Source organism: Equus quagga, chromosome 14, assembly GCF_021613505.1.
Source record: "Equus quagga isolate Etosha38 chromosome 14, UCLA_HA_Equagga_1.0, whole genome shotgun sequence".
NCBI classification, from domain to species: domain Eukaryota; kingdom Metazoa; phylum Chordata; class Mammalia; order Perissodactyla; family Equidae; genus Equus; species Equus quagga.
The window spans coordinates 13,328,903-13,341,900 of record NC_060280.1 but is presented as its reverse complement, the minus strand read 5'-3'; the positions used below and the strand labels follow the sequence as shown (position 1 = coordinate 13,341,900).

The 12,998-nt window shown below is 33.3% G+C and overlaps 1 protein-coding gene across 28 annotated transcripts in view; it reads right to left on the bottom strand.

Annotated features, from left to right (window-relative positions):
- The window catches only part of SOX6 (SRY-box transcription factor 6), a 572,550-nt gene that overhangs the window by 460,665 nt on the left and 98,887 nt on the right, over positions 1 to 12,998 (bottom strand). For 27 of the 28 annotated variants that reach the window (XM_046637752.1, XM_046637749.1, XM_046637764.1 and 24 more), the window contains one exon: positions 5,354 to 5,425. The exons of the other annotated variant lie outside the window; for it this stretch is intronic. The gene's annotated coding sequence lies outside the window, so the exon portion shown is untranslated. The remainder of the gene's footprint in view (positions 1 to 5,353; positions 5,426 to 12,998) is intronic. 28 annotated transcript variants of the gene reach the window in all.

Sequence of the window (12,998 nt, the reverse complement as noted above, 5' to 3'; positions counted from 1 at the left end):
CCTAGTTGCCAAAAGAGTTACAATAATTATTTTGCCATAATGTGTAAGTCAACTTGAAGGCATCTGAGAATTTTACTGTGTAGGATTCAGAATAAGTCCCCAAAGTGTCATTGGTCTCTTGGGTTTTTTCAATATAAATCAATCATCAACACACTACCTTCACTGTAACACTGTCCTCTGATTACAGGATTGCCTTATGAGTGGAGAAACATTATAAAGAGATCATTCTGCTTCGTTATAAGTCAGCTTCCTTGATTGGCATCCAACATGGATCTAACTCACACCAAATTCCACTTTACAGTGAATATTGCGATTGTGAAGTTCTGGTAAAACATTCAAACAGAATCAGTACAGTTTTACTTCCCTTTTCCTTTATACAACCAAATTTTTAGAGTTGAAAAGTAAACCAAGATCAAATTTAGACATGCGTGAAATTAGGAAAGATGAAACACTTCAGTGCCAAACAAAAGCCCTGATTTTAAGAGTAGGTTTTTGCCTTCCCTGAAATGCCTAGCTCAGGCAGTGTATTTTTATGCCTGCAGATATTGGCATGTTTCATATTTAAGATTATGACACACCAACTTATTTTGAAATTTTTTAAATCTTCCATTGCGCATGTTTCAAGTGCTTCATGACTATCACTGATAATTGAGCAATTAACTTGAAATTACCAAATGTGCTGTGATGGCACAATATGTAGTAAGCAACATGAAAGAATAAAGAACAGAGGAACTTAGTACAGTGAAAAAAAGTAATAAAGGGTAAAATAGGCCATAATACTAATAATAGTACTGAGTAAGTTTTAATGGTCCCAGGTCTCAGTGATTTAATGGTGCCAGTAAAATGGTTTAATGAAACAAGTCCAGAGTATTACAAACTTTTTAGAGCAGTTTGTTCTTGTGCGACAAAAAGGAAGCTTCTTTCTAACTGGTCTTGTGTAATATTCAGGGATTGGTCCAAAAAGTAAGTGTGGGAGTTTTATTAGACAACAAGCACAAAACAATTAGGTTAAAAATCCTGACTGGTAGATTCTTAAGAAATACAAGCTTGCAAAAAATAGAGGTAAGGTCTTCCTTTAAGTGTGAGACAGACAAAGCAAAAACTCTAGAGCTAAACATGACCTCAAGAAGTCCTCAAGCTATCATGAAGATATTTGCAAATCAAAAATTAAGATACATGCCTTGACATCAAGAGGGAAAGCTGAAACAGCTGTACTAGAAAAACCAGAATGCCTCTTCAATGTTCATCTCATCAAGGCCTCTAACACTGGGCTTTTCTGGCTAAAACCATAGTGTGACTCTGAAGAGTAGCCTTTTAGTGCTTAAATATAGACAGTGAAGCAAATTCCATAAACCTAAATCCTACTTATTTCAGTTGCAGGCCATCCTAAAGGTTTGCAGGAAAAACTAACAATTTAGAAAGTCAGAAAGGGAAAAGAGATTCAAACTACAGCAAATAAAGGACACTATTAAAAACATTTTTTTCTCAAAATTCCACCAATATTGCTCCAAAACACCACTAGGATATTAAAAATAGGCCAGGCTGTCCTTTCAGGTATAAATTAGAAACAGAAAGTGGAGAGAGCAGATAGAACAAGTATCTAAGGGCACTAGTATATAAAACTTAAAAGCTTAAAACGTAATGGATATACACATTCAGATTAGCAAACTGCTTTCAATTAAAGTAGATTTCTGGCCACAGTTCACAAATGTATAGTAGCTGTGTGTATTAATGTAGATACTTCAAATGTCAGTATATCTCTAATTAACATGAGCACACAACTGTAAAACTGAGAAGGCACAATTTTAAATTCCTTACATTCCCAGCATTAATGCTTTCATGGGCAGCTCCCGTTGTCATGGAAAATGGCATTCAAGCCCTATTTGTGGATTTTCACAGCTCATCTTTTTTATTTACCTGCTCTATGTCAAGATTAGTCTGGAATAATATTTTTTAAAGATAATGCACTTAGATCTACTTGTCCTTAAAATCACAGATGTTCTTGCCGAGGGAGCTTTGGTCTGGGCTATGCTCAGTTTGAAACAGATTTCTTTCCATTTTGAAATACCACAAAGAGATGAATTTGTGATTCTTTTTGTTTGTTTCCTAAAAATCTACACAATTCAAAAAATTTCAGCTGAAGCATGACATGTGGCAGTTTGGAATAAGGAAATGAGAAGTGTCAAGGAGGAGGAAATGATCCAGGAACAAGAGGAAATGAAGTGGTAGAAGGCTCTCTACAATCTCCTTTCTGACTGACCATACCTCAACTTTTTGAAAATATTTGTACAGCAACCAAATGGAGACTAAGCTAGTGATCAAAAACAACAAAAGAAAGAGCTAAACTTCTGAGAAAGGACAGCTTAGTACTATAACAGAATGAGCACTGAATTTATACCATGGATCCCTAAGTTGGAATCCTGCTACTCTGCAAAGATGAGGATAATTCCTACTTGTCTTACAGTTTTTACAAAATTCAGCCAATTTAATGTCTGCAAAAGTAAGTGTTATATCAAATTAAGATATTGTTATTATTATTGCCCAAGCATGGGACTAAGCAACAATTACTTTTTGTACCAGACAATAAAATACTTTTGTACCTTTTCAAGTAAAAGATTGCTATTAGAGACCATGAAGAGAGACAGAATTTTATAAAAAGGAATTCATTATCAAATTACTAAAGAGGCTTGGGTAATCTGAAAAAGCAGGGTGTCTAACAATTCATTTCTGTTTTGTTTTAACCAATCATTTATTGCCCTGGTAAAATTGAATGACCAGAATGACATAATTATCTTTTAATTAGAGATAAAAAATGAAACATGGGATATTAGCATGCAAAACAGTCTTCTTATACAACGCCTACTTTGGGAAAGAAAAGGGTAGTTTTATTTTTTAAAGAGAAAAAAGAAAACTAGAACAAAACGCTTTCAGCTTCTGAAACAATAAGCATTTTCCTTCACAGTGTTTTCCTCTTTTGACCTAGGTAGTAGATGTGAGTAGGTAAGATTCCAATCTGTTCTCACACACCCTTGGTGTGGCCCATTCATTATGGATGTGCAAAACAATATCCCACCTTCCCTATCTCACAGACTGGCTTCTGCACACCTTATTGAGAGACCTTCCATGGCCATGAGGTATAACTTTCTGCCTGAGATCATGTAGCAAATAAGCAGTCCCAGGACATGGAAATTAAAGTTCCTAAAAAAAGCCATTGTCACTGATGCCATTTGCTTGTTCTTAGACCAGACTACGTAAATATTTCTATTGTTTTAGCTGTCTCATCATTCAGTGTCAGTCGTGGACAGTTTCCACAATAATTGAAAGAATGGGAACTCAAGCATTCTGGATGCCGTGTTAATTTTATCTGACTTATCTTAGTCATAGTATCCTCCTAGATTTCTTTAATAAGAAAGTTCCACAGTTAGGAGTAGGCTCTAACAAAGTTTGAGACCACTGACCAAAGGAACAACAAGGTCCATGCCCTAAACTAGCATATGGAAATTCTCAAAACTGGAAAACAATTACTTTAGGCCTGTATGATTAGCACGACTTCTACCTAAGTGATCAGACAAAAATCTCACTAAAAGATTTTTGGTTTTTTTTTAAGTTGAACTCCAGAAATAACCATATGAAAACTATCCACAGTGCCCCTTCTATTTTTAGCCTCTCTCTTTGTTAGACGAAAAGAAAAATCTCAGCTAATTGGATCACCTCCATTCAAAGCTAATTTATGTATGTCTGGTTGGGTGAGGGGAGGCAGGGAAAGAAGTGAAGAATTCAGGAAAGAGAGCCTTTGGGTGATGAGAAATATGAACTACATTTTAAAGAAAGCCATCTTGGTTGAAATACCAGTAATTATCTTATGTTTCTCACTTTAAAAATTTAATCATCCTAAAAACTTACTAACGGAAATGATTGAACGATGTGAGAGAAGAGAGAAAGGAGGTAAAAGAAAGGATAAACTATCAAAGATAAGATTTGGACAGCTCAAAATTATTTCCCTTCACTCAGATTTCTAACAGAAAAAGCTCAGCTCCTTGGAATCATCCTTTTTCTTAATAGCCCTTCAAAGATATTTTACATTTCTTTCTCCATCTTCTTTGCCTCCTAATCATCATTATGATACCTTGCACAAATTAAAAGCTTATATTTAATCCAAATGAACCATGCAGTTTAATATTTTTGTGTTTTAGCTAAGAATTAAGTTTTCAAATAATAAAACATGAATTGATAGTCTCATAAAAATAACTTCATTCTTAAAGCATTAAAAACATACAAAATGTATTAAACTACATTAAACATTCACATATATTTTGTTTAAGTTGGTTCAAAATGTCTGCCCCAATCAATGCTACTTCTAAAAGAAAGGTAAAGCTCATTTTAAACACATTTCACTACTCTCTGCTTAAATACTGAATCACTTAAACTGTAATTTATAACATTACTTTTTTCAAATACTTTCCTGTAAGTACATTTTCTAAAACTCCTTTATAGGAGTACACTAACAGAGGAAAAGTTTCCTATGTCTTCATTGTTATCAAATGTGAAAGAGACCCTTAAATGCCAATGGTTTACAACAATGTCAACATATAAATATATTTTAAACTCAAGTTACTTAAACGTGGTCTTATGTACGTACATTTTTAATAACTGCGACATACTCTAAACTATTTCTATATTAATAAACATATATCAATTTAAAGTACTTTAATTGATCATTAAAGTTTACTCATTTTTCTTGAAATTTACCTTCATTCCTGAGAAAAAGTATCTTTATTCTCCAAAATACCATTAAAAATATAGTAGTGTTTTAGGGATGGTGAAGAAGGCAGGAACATTTCCATTTTAATATACATTCTACATTCATTAAATGAGACTTTGGTTCCTTAGTATATAATCTCCTCATGTACTGACAGCTCTTTGAATTCTATATCATCTCATATCTTTTCTCTGAGCACAGGCCCATAGCACTTTGCAAGCCCAGACAACCAGAAGATTGGAAGAAGTTATCAGGGTAAATTAATCATGTCTATACAGACTAGCCACTTTAGGGTAATCCTACAATTGAGCCCCATCTTCAAAAAGTAAGATATTTATCCTTCTGCTAATTATAATGGGCCCTGCCATTGTGTTATTTCATAGGAAATCACAACAAACTGAGGCTTTTTTCACCAGCTGATATTTTTTCTATACTCCTCTTAAGAAAATACTTGAAAAACTGGCATTAATAATACTTTTTAAATACTTACCAAAAAACTAATAAAAATTCACACAAAAGAAGTTAAGAACATGTTTACAAACTGTAACTGTTCCATTACACAATGAGAAGAGTAATAAATAAACCAATACTTACAAATATGCACAGAAAATCAGCCCCAGCACCCAGAAATCACTGGTAAATTGCCTTTGAATTCATGAAAATGACCTGAAAATTTAGACAGAAAATGACATGAAAAGGATGAGTAAATTGTATTTATATGCATTATTTAAAAAGTATATATTTTGGCTACAAATTACACTATTTTTAACTCAGGCAGTTGTCCCCATCTCCTCTAACAACTTTTTCCAAGATGATAATACCAAAAAAAACAATTATTTCATTGTTCTAAGAATACAACATCTCCATCCATTATAGCTTTTTAAAAAAATTGTCAGTAATACAGTAGGTATTTAAAAGTATGAATAAGGAAAAACAAAGGGAGAAATTTTTTTAAGGGAATAAAGGTTTACAAGTTACATTTGAAAAACATGTTTAATTTATGTCTACAAGTTAAAATGAATTCACTTCATAGAAAATATCTTGGATGTGTCCAACAGGAAAACCTTGTAGGTAGAATAAATGTGAAAGGATGCAGTTTTTGTTCTACCTAAGGTGTGGAACCCATTTAGATGCTTAGGCTATATACAGTGCATTCTGTATGAGCCCCAATTCAACCCAAAATTCTTTTGCTTGCACACACTTTAGTTCTGGCTGAAGAGGTAACAGATGCAACTCAAATACACAGAGCTAGCCTTGTAAAAAGTTTTAACTAGCACAATGAGTCACTTTATGCCTCTAAATATCTATGGTTTCCTCTCTCCAGAACCCCCATGCATTAGAAGGTAGTTTGGTAGTTTATTTTTATTGTTTGGTCTAAACACAGGACATTTTCAGTTTCATGAAAACAAAGAAACTTTGTTGCAAAGGCTGTATTCTTTCCAAAATGTGAGGATGGCTATGAGTAGTGTTCAACTGAAAATAATAATGGAGCTTGCGTTTCTAATTTAGGTCAGAAACTTTCCTAGACTCTAGGGATTGGTTTGATTCAATCCGCATTTTTTAAACATACCTAGTAAAAATCTAGGTTAGTTAACTAACCTAGTTAGCCAGCTAACTAGGTTTAAATAAAATTCCTTCTGAAAAAACAATGGCTCGATCAACATCATTTGTAGGAACCTCTCCTCCCAATGTTGCATTTATAGTTCAAACGGCCATAATATCTTAGATATCAGCATCTGAAATTGTTAAGATATGAAATAAATATCTAACTCAGCCCATCCACAGCTCCTATAATATGCTTTTGCCTAAGTGACCCAGGTAATTTATTCTATTTTCTAGTCAGGATTGATAGATAATAAAGTCCTGGGCATTTGGACAGCTTTAAGTATCAATGGCCAGTATATCCATTAGGTTTCTTCACCAGACCCCCTTCTCTTTGTAGGGAATGGTGCCTCAGGCCTTCCTCAATCCATTTTCACCAGTTTCCAGCAACTTGTAATGCCTACTTCCATGGATGTAAGATATACAGGAGAGTCAGGCTAGGGAAAGGAAGGGCTGTCATTTCATTTTGGTATTACACCCCTCTCCTCCTCATGGCCTTCTGATGTTTCTTGATCCAGGAGAGCAATTTTATCTGGGATACCACACAAGCCTATGTGGACACATTCAGTGTACTATTCAAGGCCAGCAAAGAATCCTGGTTCTAATACAAACTATTCTCACATCTTATCCTACCTTGAATTATAAATTATAATTTTGAAGTTGTCCACAAAATACATCTATATCAAAATGCTATATATCCAAAAGCCTAAACTCTGGAAGAATCCAAAAGGGTTTTTAAGTACTTAGAAATCTTTTAAATAATCACACTTTGTCTTTCTAGCAACTATTCTTTTAAAAGCATGAACTAGAGTTATGTAATATACATGATACGTCTCATTCCACCATTTGCATTTAAATGATGGGGGATAAAATAAAATGCAACCAGAAAATATTGTGGCTGACCCAGATCTCATTTTTTCAATGACTGGACTCTTTAGGAGTTAAGATCTCTAACTCTGGAAATATTTTAAATTTGGAACAAGTTAGATTCCAGACTTTCAGGGCAAATTATATTTTAATACACATCAATATGAAGTCAATAAATCTCATTTGTCCTATCAACGTAGTCTTGCTACATATGTTAAAAGCAACTCTGAGGGGCTGGCCCCGTGGCCGAGTGGTTAAGTTCGCGCGCTCCGCTGCAGGCGGCCCAGTGTTTCGTTGGTTCGAATCCTGGGTGCGGACATGGCACTGCTCATCAGACCACGCTGAGGCAGCATCCCACATGCCACAACTAGAAGGACCCACAACGAAGAATATACAACTATGTACTGGGGGGCTTTGGGGAGAAAAAGGAAAAATAAAATCTTTAAAAAAAAAAAAAAGCAACTCTGAATCTCATTATCAACTGATTTACACTATTTGTGAATTTTGAAGCAAACAATTAAAAAAACTATAAACTTCTAAAATCACAGAGTTCATTATTATAAAAAAAGAAAAAAAGACTTTAATGCATACTTCCTTCTACATAGAATTTAGGAATAAACAAGCAGCATTTTATGATGGGCAAAGAGTTAAGAATTAACTCACAAGAGTTAACACCAACTTGAAGTAAGCTACTTCTTTAAGAACTAGAAAAATTTAAGCAGAAGAATACATTTCCAAAATAAAAGAGGTTATTTTGGTCCTGAGGGCAGCACAAAAGTAAAAAGATACAGAAGGAAATGCCAGAGTAAATAACCACCTGTTCTGGAAAATCACAATCTTTTTAGTAAAATGAATCCTCAGAACACCCAATCACAGGGATTGTTGCATTCCTGTTGGCTCATTCATTCATTCAGCAAGTAGTGACCATGCGTTAGAGATTGCCCTGGCCAGTACGAACGTGAAAATTTTAAAAAATAAAATAAATCATTATATTGTACCCCTAAAAGTAACACAATGCTATATGTCAATTATATCTCAATTTAAAAATAAATTTAAAAAACAAATATGGTCTTTCTCCTCAAGGTTTTTTCAAACAATCAATAATCCAACCTGGGCCACAGGCTATTACATCTGACCATGGTGGTGACATGCTCCATTTTATTGGGTTGTCAAGTGTTTTGCACATCCTTTATTTAATACATAAGAAGTGAATTGCTACAGATAGTTCAATATAAAGATGCACAAAGATATAAAGAGGAAGTGTACAAATGAAGAAATATAAATGTCCAATAACATAAAAATATGTATAATCTCACTAATAATCAAAAAAATTAAATATTTTCACATACAATACTGGCGAAATATTTTGTAAACTGTACAAAAACTAGTATTGGTGAGGGTGTGGGAAAATAAACACTTTCATGTACCATTGATGGGATTATAAATTGGATTCAACTTTTCTGAATGGTAATTTGACAGTAAGGACTAAAATTTTTAACGCTGATATCCTCTGAGTTTGCAATCTACTTCCAAAAATTATCCTAAGGAACTAATCACAAAAATGTTAAACTATATATACATGCAATATGTATGTTCATTATAGCATTTTTATAACAGCCAAAAATTGGAAATAACCTACTAACTGGGTAAGTAAATTATGGTACATACCTATAACACTACTCTTTAAACGTTAAAAATTATAATATAAATCTATATTTATGGACATAAAGATGGCCACAATATATTGTTGAATTTAAAAATACAAGATATATAATAAGAACCAATCAATTTACAGAAAATTAAATGTGTATATACACACACAGAAGTTTCACAAAATGAAGTACAATTTAACAAAAACATTAACACTGAATGAGATAAGGCTTATTTTTACCTTGTTATTCTTATGAGTTGGTGTTATTTAGATTTTTTATTTTTATTTATTTTTTATTTATACTTACCATATCTAATTTGATCCCAAAATAAAGCTATTTCTAAAATTTAGTATATCACTTACATATTCAAAAGTAGGCACCCAAATCCAGGCTTACTACTAATCTAGCAGCAAAAGCTAAAACTTAATATTAATTACAAAAAGAAAAACCTCTGAATTACGAGGCAATTTCAAACAAGTATCCTGACATCAAATGAAGAAACCATAAACATTTTCAAAAAAGCGTGTCCCACTCTACCAAAAATAGGTAATAGATCAAAGGTAAACAGCAAATAAAAACACTACTACCTCCCTGTATAATTACACTTTAAAAGCTTACAAGCTAAATTTTTAAATCCTGCTTAAAAGCTGTCTCTAAGCCACACCCATTTCTTTTTTTATCCTTGTCCTTTTATTATTATTATTTGATTTAGCAAGAAGGTTCAGGCATTAAATGGGTGGTTGGATTAAATGACCTTTCAACTCCTGAGAGTCAATGATTCCAAAGTATTTTTTAAGGTACTGAAGCGCTTCCAAAAACACCTGTAACCAAATTTTGCCCAACTTTACACTAAATTATAGCATCACATATTTAAAACTCAAGTCAAGGATTAAATAACTTTTTTAACTTATTGATGCACTGAGTTAATAATGTCATACATAATGAGCCACTGACTTAACTGCCTTTTAAGCATTTATTTTCTCAACTAACTTTTGGAAAGATATCAATGCCTGGTCTTTTATACACCAAAATCAAAATCAGAGAGACATTAAAAAATATCCTGTATACAAATTCAAATGGGTTTTCCTAGAGATATGATTTTGCATTAAAACTGCAATTCTCCCCAAAGCTGCATCAATTTAAGAAAAACGCAAAATCCTCTTTACTATTATCACTTCTGCTGTTTATAGCATTACTAGGCTAAAGCCATGTTTCTTGAACTCCATAATTCTTAGCTTTCCTTTTCTTCTTAATAATTATACTAAATTATGTAGGATTTGAAGAAACTATAAAAAAATGAAATGTGAGATTCATCTTTCAAAGGAACTGATACCAAGCTAATGCCCAATTTTTTTGATGCAATTGCCAATAATTAATAACATCACAATAGTGAATGGAAAAATGAGGGTTTAGTTACTGATATTTATACCTTCTAAGGCAAAAGTAAAAGTATTTCAGGTTTTTCAAGGAAGACAAGATGCTACCTAGTCCAACACTCTGCTTTTCTGGAACAAGAACCTATTTCCTCAAAGAAATAGGAATTTCCCCTATTCTTAAAGATCTCAAAAGATAGTTATTACTGAAGTCTACTCTTAGTAGCCTATTTATGTATTTTATGCTGCTCAACCTACATCTTTAATACAATTTCAGTATTGAGAGCCACAATTTAGAAGCGACATTGACAAGCATTCAGAGGAAAATGGGTAAAACATCTTATAGGAACCATGTTACACTAGAATGGTTGCATGTTCTAGATGGTTAGTTGGAACGAACTCTGGAGATCATATAGTCCAGTGGTCCTCAAACTCTATGGTGTCAGGACTACTTTACATTTCTAAAAATTATTCAGATTCCCAAAGAGCTGTTGTTACATTTATCAATATTTATTATATTAGAAACTAAAGCTGAGAAAAAAATGTAAACAGTTATTAATTTATTTACAATAAAATAAATGACTAAATAATAATAATCATGATGAACCCATTACATGGTAACATAAATAACATACTTTAAAAATATAAGCATATTTTCCAAAACAAAAAAATTAGAAGACTAGCGTTGTTTCGCATTTTTGTAAACCTCTTAAATGCCTGGTTTAATCAAAGACAACTGGATTCTCATGGGTGCTACTGCATTCAATCTGTTGTGACATGTTGGTTTGGCGGAAGTGTATGAAAAATATCCGTTTTCACAAAGACATGAAGTTGAAAAGAGGCGGAGTGTTTTAATAGCCTTTCCAGATCATTGTAGCTATTCTTCTTTGATACTATATCAAAACTTGACAAGTATATAATAGTTTCTCAAAGGTTACTTCCAATATGGAATCCAAAACCTGAATATCAATGAACATTTTTTATTCTGTTACTTTAAAACCCACTGGTCTTTAAATGTATCTTCTACCCATGCATGATTTTATAACATCATTCATTGGTTCATTGGGAAAATATTGGTTCACTGATTTGTGTAGATCTTCTAAACATATTTCATTCAGATCTTGATATATTTCATTATTTAATATTTTTTAAAATAATATTTGTTAATATCACTACCTATCTTATCAGCAAAGTTTTTAAGTATTGGGAAGCCATCAAGCTCACGGTGGTGGATATGTTTTCCAAACAACTAATTTTCTCCTGAAAGCTCAAATTTTATTATTGACAACAAACAGTCTCAGTTGCTTTTCTTAAAATGGCAGTCTCACTTTGCTCATTTTTGAGAATATGTCTGCCAAGCATCCAAGTGTGAATAACCATTGTGTGTCTATTAGTCATTCTTTCAAGTAAAAATTATGCTCTATGAAAAAGCAGTTAGTTCACCTTGCAATTCAGTCACACAAGTGATTTTCCTCAAGATAATCATCATACTTGGGTATGTAGCATAAGTGCTTTATGCATACTTCCCATTTCATCACAGAGTATTAAAAAATGTACTTAAGGGTCAAGAATTAACAAAATCAACAATTTTTACCACTTCATGTACAACATTCTTAAGCAAAACTGGGTTTTTTTTTTTTCTGTGAGTGGTAATGATTAAAAGAAAAATTCATTGACTACTATCATAATTTGGTGCCAGCAGTTTTGCCCAAAATTGCTTTGCATGCTCAGTGTAAATGTCAACATAGTGAAAAAGGCAAATGGCATCTTAGCATTATGATGAAAATAGTTTTGACTTTTCAGACACCTTGAAAGGGTCTCAAGGATCCCCATGTGTCCACAGACCACATTTTGATAACCGCTTATCTACTCTGATAATCCATTTTGCAGCTAAGGAACTGTCTAGGTCAATATTTTCAAGCCATTAAAGCAGAGGTAACATCTAGCACAGTGAATGTAATACGGCAAATACTGACTGAAAGTTAGTTTTTCTTTCTTCTTTGCAAAAAAAAAAGAACAATATTAGTGGGTGGGAATTACAAGGTGATGGATTTCAGCTCAGTCCAAACAAATCTTTAAATTTGGGATAAGTTGCCTCACAAAATAGAGATCTGTTGCTGGAGTTGTCAAAGTTAAGGCTGGATGACTCTGCCAGGGATGTTGTAGAAAGAACTTTCTTACACTGAATTGAAAGTTGTGCCAAAACTTAGCTGATTATATAATCACCTAAAAAGCTTTTACAAAATTTGAATTTCTGGGCCTCACTCCAAGCATACTAAACCAGAATCTCCCTGAGTGGGCCAGGAGTTTCTATCTTTTAAAAGCTCCACAGGTGATTGGTAAAGCCGGCTTGGCCGTAGACAGTGTTCAAGAACTGCTATATCAGTTCTCTTCTAAGCTCCCTATCACTCTAAGATTCTACAATTTTTGTTTTTTATCCATACTCACTGGGAAGTATTCCCTTACACTTAATGTAACATTTCCTGGGCCTACTTTAACACATTATAGATGGTCAGGATCAAGGTATTTCTGGGTCAGATGAGGAGGAATAAATGTTGCGTATTTCCTGGGCCAACCAGTTCACCTCTGCCAACACGTGTAGCAAAAGAGTAAATCAGAGACAGAACTGCCTAAGTCTGACACATTTTCACAACTGCCAACACTTTACTGCTCTCCTGAAATAATTCAAGATCTATCTGTGAACAAGGATGGTCAGTATAAAAATAGTGTCTACATGAAAAATGA